Raw genomic sequence first — 11785 nt, forward strand, 5'->3', positions numbered from 1 at the left:
TTATCAATATTAAGCACGGTAATATATTCCTGTATATTATAACTAATATACTATAGCACTAGCCGTGTGTGTGTGTGTGTGTTTTAGGCAGCCGAAACTACCCATTCAAATCGCACCAAAATTGGCACAGAAATCGCAAAAAATTCGCTGATGTGAAAAAAACTTGGTCCCATCACGATTGAAAAACTTTTACTATAATGAACGATCACATTTTGACCAAAAAAACGCCTCTCCTGGCGCCCGGCATAGGATCTCCGTAGAATTTTTTGCCCTCATGTAGAACTAAAGAATTTCGGACTTTCGTTCGGACAACTTGGGTTCCATATTCGAAGCTGCAAATAACACGATCAATTGGGTAGCTGCAAAAAATCCAAGTGACGACGTCACACTAGAACAGCACATAAACGCAAGAGCCCTCCGCAGGAGCAAGTGCGAGTGGCCCGAAGGGCCACGAGCACTTGTAAACGATCTATGGCAATGCACAAGCGACATATAATAAAAAAGGTAATAACAAGATACAATATACTATAGATAAAAATTCGTTAAAAAAATGAAAGGAAAACCCGCAATTTGACGAGAATACGAATTTTGATGGTTGGGTTTTCAACCATGTCCTCTGTAACGAATTATTTTCTGAACTACCTGTTGATCTCTTTAGCAAGATGGCGTTTTTAATTTCAGCCTTGATACTTTTAGTGGATTATTGTCTTTGTGGGAAAGATTGTGGCAGGTGGCAGTGTGGTAGGTGGGAGTGTTCACCATCCACTTACTTGATAAATTTGAATCTTCAGATGACTGTATCGAATGACAAACCAAATGGTTACCGGTGATGTAGGAAATCATTTACTACGTTGGGGGGTAACCATACCAGTAAAGTGCACTTTGTGAGCGCGTGACGAGCGAGCAAGTGCCATGTTTTCAAAATTTCTTTCTGATATAAAATTATAGGCGAAATTTCCTATATTTAATTGCAGACATGATGTAAAAACCAAGGTTACGATGGAAAATCTGTTTAAATTTGGTTTCCTGAGGCATTCATCTATTAGAGCCAAACATTTGCTTGGAAAACTCGAGATTCCAAAGGATTCTTACGCATTTATCGGTGGCATTTTAGTTGATAACAAGTTTTATTAGATGAATGTTTGTATCACAAGCAAATTTAAACTCTGCTTCACATAGAAGTAAAGTCATTTTCATATGCTTAACATGGTGGTCGAGTTGGGCGTAGCCGGATCGGGCCGGACTGCTCATTTCCAAACATAACTGAGTGTAAACATCGTTCGCTCGCTCCGCTCGCTAGCTTGCAATAACCAATGATGCCTGGTGGGCTCCTGGTTAAAGGTACTAGAACCGGTTAGGGCTCGAAAGGGCTTATATCAAGGAGACTGCTGTGGCAGATTGCTCATGTAATGACACTCTGAGAAGAGTAAAATTGGTCACCTGCGCCTTTAATTTTAGGACTGAGTGGCCTAGACCCGGGCCCGTAAGCTCCTGATAAAGCAGGAAAGGAGGGATCACCAAAAAATTATACAAACAAGGAAGAATCGCTGAAGAGCATGAAAAACCAGCAAGAATTCAAGTAACACTGACAATGTAAATCCACATATCCCTTTTGACTCTGGTATTAGCAGTTTGTAAATAGTCAAAGTAGGGATCTGACTCTGGTATTAACAGTTTGTAAAGAGTCAAATTAAGGATTTGTGGGTTTACATTGTCAGTGTTACTTGAATTCTAGCTGTTTTTGCATGCTCTCCAGTGATCCTTTCTACTTTCTTTACTTTCTTTAGCGATCTCTATTCCCCATTTTTAAACTATTAGTTATTTATTTACATAGTTTCCTTACTATTTTTATAATCCATTTATGAATTAAACAATCAAAATTCTTGCATTTCAATTACCATTAAAGCTTTTATGTTATGACACTAAACACTTGGCATTTTCTAATAATTTACATTGCTGTGGTGTTGTGGTTTTATACACACTAATTGTTGATTGTTACTTTAACTTCTGGTCTTCATTTTCTTTACTTTAGTTGAGAGGCCTCTTACAGTGGATAATGATTGTTTAAGAATCTCTATATCTCGCAAACTGGTTAAACAAAGATAATTTTTAAGAAGTTGCATTGGGTAAAATCTTAAACGCTATATATTCCAATTTATTACAAGACAGAATCAGAATCTGCTGTTGTGTGCCTTGCACGACTACTCTGCAGAATACAGTAGTAATTGATGTAGGGGGCATTTCTTGTGCCTACCCCACGGCCTCTTCGTCCCCTCCTCTGCCTGTTCCTCGTCCCCCTCCTCCATCTCATTCTCTCCTCCCTCCCATGCGACCCCCTGCTGTTGACTTGTGAGATGGTTACTGTCACGATGAATTCTAATAACGCTGAGAAACTGACCCAAGTTCGGCGTTAGTTCGCTTTATGAAATGGTCATAATATCACAACATGGTCACTTCCAATTAGAATGCAAAGTACAAACCTGTGCTTTTCAGTTGCCTCACGTTATGTCTACACACAGGCCTGTGTGACTTAAGGGACGAACTAAAAAAAAAAAAAAAAAAAAAAAAGCCAAATAAAGCCTTGATTTAAAAAAAATAATGTAATTGTGTATAATCGCAACTGTGTGTGTTAATTACTCAAAGACCCTTTCCCACAATGCCGCTTCATTGCCCGCTAAGTAATCTACTAGCTAGAGTTTTCCACTTAGCAATAATGTAGTACAATATAAAATTTAGTATTGTCATACTGCTAGTGATGCACCATTGATACTTGACGGTAATTCCGTACTTGAATGGCTTCTCACGTACAGAACCTGCAATAATGTAGAGGAAACTCTATGTATCCAGAACGTGGATGATCATCTTTAGATTATGTGCTTTAAATAGGCCACGGACGCGTAGTGACCCATTAAGTGCGACTGGATATCTTTTATCCCAAAATACCGAATACATATTCTTGGATACCTGTGAAACAATAATATGAATAATAAAATGAACAAACTGGCAAATTTCGAATGTACCAAACTATCTTATAACATTTCTTTTCCACATTGTCAATGCTTGGCTGACCTAAATTATTGAAAAGGAACCCGATTGATGGTTCAAGGAAAACTTTGCTTTCTAAGAAGATTTTTGGGTGACTGTTCTAGTGGGGTTTTCATCATATTCCTGGGCGATCCCTATTATGAACCACTGCCGTGGTTCGTGATGATGGCTCGGTAAACTGAAAGATCTCCCTTAATAACGAGATAAGGAGATTTTGCTTAATCCTACGTAGTAATATCTTTCCTAAGCTAAGTACAATAATCTGCAAACTGCTGGAGTAAGATATATAAAGGTTAGTACTCTTCTGCTTATTCTTTTTACCATATTAACAACACCTGTATAATCTGCTTATATTACATGGAAGTGAATACTGACGTGCCATAAGCAGAAATGTACTGATAAAGAATAGGTACCAGTTGACCACTTTAGCTAATGAAAATACGGGTCTGTTTCAGTACAGTGTGTTAAATTACGATGAGAGTACACACGTACTGCACTATATTAAACAAATTATAGGACACAAAAATTAATTCTTTATGCGTAAAACAGGTGTTTCATGATTTTCATGGTATATAAACTGAAAAAAGTGAAAAATATAATAGTAGAAAAAACACTCTGGAGAAATGAGATCAATGTTTGCACATAATTGTACACTGATTATTTAAAGTCTAGTCGATTATGAGGTACGATACTGTCTGTAGTTATTAGGAATTAGAAGGTACATAATCTGAACAATTTTCTGCTAAAGCGATCTCATATATATATATATATATATATATATATATATATATATATATATATATATATATAGTATCCTCTGATTATGTCTTGGAAACAATTCAGATATATAAATTTTTGGTGCTTGTAACTTCTTCAATGGCAGGAAGTACACGTAGCCTTGTAGGGTACTCTGTCATGTATCCAGGGAACAGGATTTTATATACTGATATACAGTTTATGAGGGCAACTCTGATTAAACCTATTTGGTTTGTCAAAGTTTTCACCTCGATCAGATAATGGCAGTTTCACAAGTGGTATATATTTCTGGCTGAAGAAATAGCAAGCTCATGCAGCTCGAGTGGCGGAAGAAAAATGAGGTAACAATGCATTTCCGACACTTGCACTGGAAAAAAGAAATGTTTTTAACGCACTACTCGTAACAATTTTAGTCAACTAAAAGAAATTGTTAAAGCGTTACCAAATAAACAGATCAAACACAAAAACAACCCATAGAAATATACAAACATACAGTACAGTAAAAAGTTATTGGCTGAACAAGGAAAACAGTTATTGCTCTCAGAAAGACTGTCCTTATACTGTAACTGCATGATCAAGATGAAAATAAAAAAAAAAAAAAATTGAAAGAATTTGACAACGCCTTTAACTTACAGGTATATATATATATATATATATATATATATATATATATATATATATATATATATATATATATATATGAGAGAGATAGAGGAGTAGAATGACCCACAAGTGATTATATTACCACATGCCTAGAATGTCTGATAATAAGAGAACCTAATGGTAGGTAACACATGCCATTCTTATACGTTCCATACAAAGGAGGGTAGTGTATAGAAATAAGAATTCTGGCTAAAGCACATTCCAGAGACTGTATTAATGGAGTACAGCATTTTATCTTAACCGCACTACATAACCTAACTCTGTGCTTCCTACTGTATATCATGAACCACGGTAGTGATTCGCAATAGGGATCGCCCAAGAACTTCCTGAAAACCTTAATAGAGTAGTCACCTAAAAATCTTGGAAAACAAATTTATTCTTGAAACAACATCCACAGGGTTCCATTTCAATAGTTTAGGTCAGACAAGCACTGACAATGTGGGAAAGAAGTGTTATAAGAAAGTTTGGTACATTCGAAATTTGCCAGTTTGTTTATATTGCTATTATTATTCACATTATTGATTAAAGGTTTACAAGAAAAGCTACTTAGATAAAAAGTAGCCAGTCGTACTTAATGGGTCTGTGCGTGTCCATGATCTATTTTAAAACGCCTAATCTAAAGATGATCATCCACATTCCGGATACAAAGAGTTTCCTCTGCGCCATTGCACGCACGTGAAACGCCATTCAAGTACGAAATTGCCGGCAAGTATCAATAGTGCATTACTAGCAGCGTGACTATATTAAATTTTATATTGTACTACATTATTATTAATTGAAAAACTCGAGCTGGTAGATTACTTACGTGGACAATGAACCCCCATTGTGGGAAAGGGTCTTTGAGCATTTAACACTCACTGTTGCGATTTTACACAATTACAATATTTTATAAATCACGGCTTTTCTTAGCCTATTTTAGTTCATCCCTGAAATCTCAGCAGGCTTGTGTGTAACGTCACGTAAGACAACCGTAAAGCGCGGGTTTGTGCTTTGCGCTCTAATTAGAAGTGACCAATGACCATTTCATGAAGTGAACTAACGCCAAACTTGGATCAGTTTCTCAGCGTTATTGGAATTCATCCTGACAGTCACCATTTCACGAGTCAACTGCATGGGGGAAGCAGAGGAAAGGGGAGAGGAAAAGACAGAGGAAGGGTACAAAGAGGGCATGAGGAAGGCACAAAACGTGCCTCCTACATCAATTATTACTGTAACTAATGTGGTAACGTTGCCTTTTCACACACACACACAAACACTATTATGCAAAATAGTTGTGTAAAACACACAACAGCAGATTTTGATTCTCTTGTTATCAGTTTGTTTTTATAGCGTTTCAGATTTTACTAAGTGTAACATCTTAAAAATTATCTTTGTTTTATGAGTTTGCAAAATATAGAGATTCTTAAATCAATGTCCACTGTATGAAGCCTCACAACTATACTAAACAAAATGAAGACCAGAATTTAAAATAATAACCAAAAATCAGTGTGTACAAAGCCACAACACCTTAGCAATGAAAATTATTAGAAAATGCCAAATGTTTAGTGTCATAACATAAAAGATTTAACGATAATTGAAACGCAAGAATTTTGATTGTTCAGTTCATATATGGATTATGGAAAAAGAAGCAGACTAGGTAAATAAAAAAAAATAGTTATTTAAAAATCGGGAATGGGGATCTCTAAAAAAATAAACAAATAAGGAAGGATCGCTGGAGGGCATGCAAAACCAGCTAGGATTCAAGTAATGTTGACAATGTATGCCCACAAATCCCTATTTTGGCTCTTTATAAACTATTAATACCAGATTCAAAAGGGATTTTTGGAATTACAATGTGAACGTTACTTGAATCCTTGCTGGTTTTGCATGCTCTCCAGCTATCCTTCCTTGTTTGTTTACTTTTCTAGCGATCTGTATTTCCCATTTTTAAATTGCTAATTTTTAAGTTTTTTCCATTCATTCATTGCCAGACGCCATGTATCCCAAACGGGGTGGCCAAGGGCTTAGAGTTAATTGTTTTACAGGGAGGGGCATTAATCCTCCACCAACCCCACTTGACACGTAGGGAGAACGTTGTGCCAACAGCATCTATTGTTCCCAGGCGGTCACCCATCCAAGTACTAACCAGACCCAACGTTGCTTAACTTCGCTGATCGGACGGGAAGCGGTGTACTCAACGTGGTTTAAGTTACCGGGTAATATTTCAGTCCTCTGCTAATCTCCCGTGAAATATGTGTTGAGGCTAAATTTCTTGTGAGGTGAGTACAGCCGTATTGTGCTTCGTTACCGGAGTCAGTGATCTCCCCCATCACAATAAATTCAGGCAACGGTTAACACTGAACTCAAACTGTCAAACGAGCAAGAATGGGGGTGTCAAAAATTCAAGCCGAATTCAGTGGATGTATTCAGATCATAATGATGAAGTACTTTCTATTTCATTTTGACTACCTAACAAGTGACTTGATAATTCAGCGGAGGCCCCTTCTAGTGAAATAGTGCATGAAATTTATATTAAATTTCTGCTCTCCGAAGAATCCCTCCTATGGTGGAAGAATCTGGTAAAAGCAATAATAGTTTTTATATATTTTTTATATAAATTTTACATAAATAAATAAGATTTTAAATAAAACATTGCTTTTTAGTCACAGTTATCTTTAATCCACAAGTACATATTTTTTACTGACGGCGCACAATAGTAGGCACCCACGTTTCCTTTTCAATCATGTACCGGTTCGTTTGGAGTTCTCGTTTAGAACACCACGATTTGCATAATGTTTATGTCTATCCACAACGAAAATAGAGAGAGAGAGAGAGAGAGAGAGAGAGAGAGACTTTTCTTTGGTTTTGCCAAAAAGGCTTTCATATTCTCTTTGGCTTTGCCATCGATCACCACTATTAGCAGTGTTGAATTTTCGTAGTTTATGCCTATAAGGATTTGTCCTCGTTTCCTTTTTTCTTTAAATCAGGGGAGAAGGTAAACTGGGACAACTTCCGGAAAATGTTTGGCTTAATATACACATCAGAGAGTCATTAACAACTTTTCCTGTATCAAATTTGTTGGTATCTCTTAGATTTTTGCACGGTATGCTCCACACAAACTTCATACTTAAGACAATTCCACATTACCGGGTGATTTCATGGTTATTGTGCGGATGGCTCAGTCAGTGTTATAAGTATCTATCATACATCAGTTATCCATTTTCTACTTCCACTGTTTCAGCCACGCCCACGCTAACCGACTGAGCTTCCTCGCAATGCGGAAGATACTGCCACATGAGTTTCAATATATATTTCATTCACACTCGTAATCATACAGAAATATCCACTATAGGAGTACTAGTCGATCCCAAACCTGCGTCGTGCCGAGATGGTTATAAAAACGACACAGAGGAGCAGGATAAGACATTTCATACACAAACACATTCATACTAATACTGATAAACACACACAAATGCACTCTATAAGAGTACTAGTCGACCACGTACTTCGGTCATGCCAAAATTGTAAATTGTAAAGAATCGACTAGACGGTGCACTGGTGTTTGGTGTACTAGGACGGCCTGGATGGAAGTATATCATTTAATTTCCCAGATATGCAATTAATATTGCTTTCACCAAAGAATCAAGTGGCTCTGGCATTCACAGGTATTCTTTGTCTAAGTTCATTATGCAAGGAAACCTGTGGATATGTGAAGGTGTTTAGGTGTTATCTGGAGTTCAGAATTATTTGATTATATCACAGACTATATATGGCCCCTAGTAACATAGTGTACCGAATGCCACATGTTGAAAACAGAGAAAAACGCAGTTAAAGTTGCGTAAGTTTCAAAATGCCGTAACCTTGGAGCTAGTGAATATATATATATATTTTTTTTAATATATTTTAGCTTGAAGTTCTTACTTTCATGTCATGCTAATCTTGGTAGAAGAGAAATTAGTAGCATTCTAAAAGGTTCAGCAATAGCCGCGTTTTTCTCCAGTGTGTTTATTGAGACAATACGTACTCTCAGTAAGCATTTTTAACAATCAAACCAACCAAAGATACCAATGGGAAATGCTTACAAAAGCAAAATAGTTGTATGTAATACTATTTTCAGAATTAAAAACCATTATAAAAAAAGAAATCTTTCATTTTAGCCATTTGGGATAATGGTAAGCTCTTTTTCAGTTATGAGAAGGACCAGCAGCTTTTTGCTTACTACTAGAGTCACTCATATTCTCGAGACAATGAGATGAAACACTAAAACAGCTCTGAAAATAGCCAGTTAATCCAGGCAGTGTTCTAGGCCGGCAGGTAAACAAAAAACTGTGTCACGTCGCGACAAAATCCCAGATCACAGTTGCCAGTGACTTGCTGAGCTCTCTGCCTTTCTCATTTTCTGTACATTATGGCTAACTTACCCTTAAAATCATGCAATTTTATGCTAAAATATTCCATTATGTTAGAATAATGGTACAATTATTAATAATGCTATAAAAAAAATGCATGGCTGTGAGCATAAAGAAATGCTAGTATCTGGTAACACCAGACAACACGTTGCTGGGAGGCACTTGGTACATGCTGTGACCAGCATGAAGGCTTGTCGACGCACTGAGGTGAAGTGGGCAGTGAGACCATTTTACAGAAGGGGAATTTGGACCCTAATGCCAGTTGCTTTCTGTACCTCATGGTTGCTTTCCAGATCAAAGAGGGTTTGGGCTACATAGTGGTGTACTTAACTCGGTTTCGCTTACAGTGGCACTCGGTACACTATGTTATTAGGGGCCTCATATAATATGTAATAAAACTAACGAGAATTGTTACAAATGTAAAGTCTATGACGTGTGTACTAGAAGTAGATGATGTTATGTTCTGTGGGAGCAAGCAAAAATAGTTGTGAATGTTGATAGGTATCTGGAAGTTGTTTAACTCTTTCGACAGAGGAAGTTCGGGAAAATAAAATCAAGGTATCTGTGAAAGGTATTCATGCGAGATACTTTTCAGAGTTGGATGGTTTCACGCTAGATTAATTTAATAACCCTGAATACATGAAGAATGATGACAGGATGGATAAGCAAGTATGGGAGCGAATGCAACCGAGAAGGACTGTGACAGAGGCAATATAAGCAGTGCTTTACCGTCGTTGATAAGGTGGTAAGGTTATCCCTTCACTGGAATTTGTGCAATTGCTCAGGAAAACAGTCATAGCTGAATGCGGTAGAGGTTAGTAATATCTGTCTATCTATCTATTGCCAGACGCCTCAATCCCTTTTGGGGTGGCCACAAACAAATCGCCTCCACGTCGCCCTGTCCCCCGCCATTTCACTGCCCTGCTCCCAACTCACACACCCCTCTCTCATATACTGTACCTCTCCACCCCATCCCTTCATCTCATCCTCGGCCTCCCCCTCCCTCTTCCCCCCTCCACCTCACTCACATACACTCTCTTCGTCAGTCTCTCACCCTCCATCCTCTCCACATGGCCAAACCACCTCACAGTGTTCCTCATAACGCTTCCTATCGCATCCACATCCACACCACACGCTCCTTTATATCCTCATTTGTCAGCCTGTCTCTCCATGTGACTCCACAGGCTCCTCTTAAATAACTCATTTCCACTGCTCTCACTCTTGACTTGTGTCTTTCCAACAACGTCCAAGCTTCACTTCCATACGTTAGAGTTGGTATCACAATACTGTCATGTAGTAACTTTTTCACTTCCATGCTCACTTCCCTGTTGCTTATCACTGCTTTCAAAGAACCAGCAACCTTTCATCCCTGCTTGTACCCTTCCAAGCACTTCACCCTCCAAACCTCCATCCTTACTCATCACACTACCCAAGTACCTAAACGTACTCACATTTTCCAATTTCTCACCATGCAACCTCGCTGTACATTCACTGACTTCACCTCTCTCAAAGACCATCACTTTACTCTTCCCTACATTCACCTTTAGATTCCGTTTCTTACACACTCTCCCAAATTTATCCACCAAGCCTTGCAGCTCCCCTTCGTCTTCACTCAACAACACAGTATCATCTGCAAACAACAGCACAGGGAGTTTCCAAACACTATCCTCTCTCACCAGGGCCACTTCAACATCCACTACCCTACCTTGTACCTCTTTTATTTCCCCATCTATGTACAGTTTGAACAACCATGAAGACATGACACATCCCTGTTTCAACCCAACCTTCAAAGAGATAAATTCACTTAGTTCAACATCCACACGCATTGCAGCCTTAGCAGCATCATACATACTCTTCACAGTATTCAACAACTTCACATCTACTCCATATATTCTTAATACTTTCCACAATCCTTGTCTATCTACCCTATCATATGCTTTCTCCAAATCCATGAAAGCCACATACAACTTCTTTCCCTTCTCTAGAAACTTTTCCACTAAAGATCTAAGAATGAATATCTGATCTACACAAATTATGGAGGGTTCTTGGCGAAAGACCAGAAATAAGTCTTGCAGCTTTTTTTAAGAAAAACTAAACCTTCTTTAAAGATAGTTAATAAAGCGTTGCAAGAGTCAACAGGAGACAAGATAACCGTGTACACTAATGGCAAGACATAACGTCTGATCAAGAACTTTCTCACAGAACAGAGATACTCGTATCTGATGTGCAAAGTACAGCTTCTAACAGTCTGCTGAATGTGATTCTTGTAATTTAATTTTGAATAGAAGTAAACTCCCAAGTTTCTAACAGTTGCTCTTGACGAAGCTGTGTTTCACCAGTATCGAGGATCAATGGGGTTTCTGCACCATAACCTCTTCTATTTCTTCAGACGATGATGATCTTTGTTTTATAATCATCCAGCTTAAGCTTTCACATAATCATACATATCTTTATGTCAGCCAATCAAGTGTTTAATTTTTATCTTGGTATCAGCAATATTTGTTATCTTCACATAAAGCTGAATGTCATCAGCATAAAAGTGGTAGGCAACACTGTGTACATCAAGCAGAGATGATAAACTGGTGGTATATGCGGTGAAAACAGTTGGACCTAATACTGATCCCTGAGGAATCCTCTACAGCAAGGAAATGGAGTCAGGGACTGTCTGCTTCATCATCACACGCTGGGATCTCCCTTATAAGAACGGCCTATGAAGCTTCAGAGCATTAGCGCGAATACCATTGAAGTGAAGGTTGCCCGGTAATACTTCGTGATCTGCTGTGTTAAAAGCTGCCAAAAGATTGAGTAAAACCCATAAGAGGGCATCCCAGTACGGGTATTCTCCGCCATATAGTTGTGTATCTTCGTCAAGGCAGTTTCAGCTTTTTTTTTTTTTTTTTTTTTTTTTTTAAGGCAGACTGGATGAGGTAGAT

General features: G+C 38.0%; 1 pseudogene; it reads right to left on the reverse strand.

The window, feature by feature from the left end:
- Window positions 1-6540: 6540 nt before the first annotated feature.
- LOC145414756 (5S ribosomal RNA) lies at window positions 6541-6660 on the reverse strand (annotated as a pseudogene).
- Between the last annotated feature and the right edge of the window lie 5125 nt (window positions 6661-11785).

The sequence above is a fragment of the Coenobita brevimanus genome, chromosome 100 (genome assembly GCF_032717465.1).
Source record: "Coenobita brevimanus isolate Jiangsu-jjx chromosome 100, ASM3271746v2, whole genome shotgun sequence".
Lineage (NCBI taxonomy): Eukaryota > Metazoa > Arthropoda > Malacostraca > Decapoda > Coenobitidae > Coenobita > Coenobita brevimanus.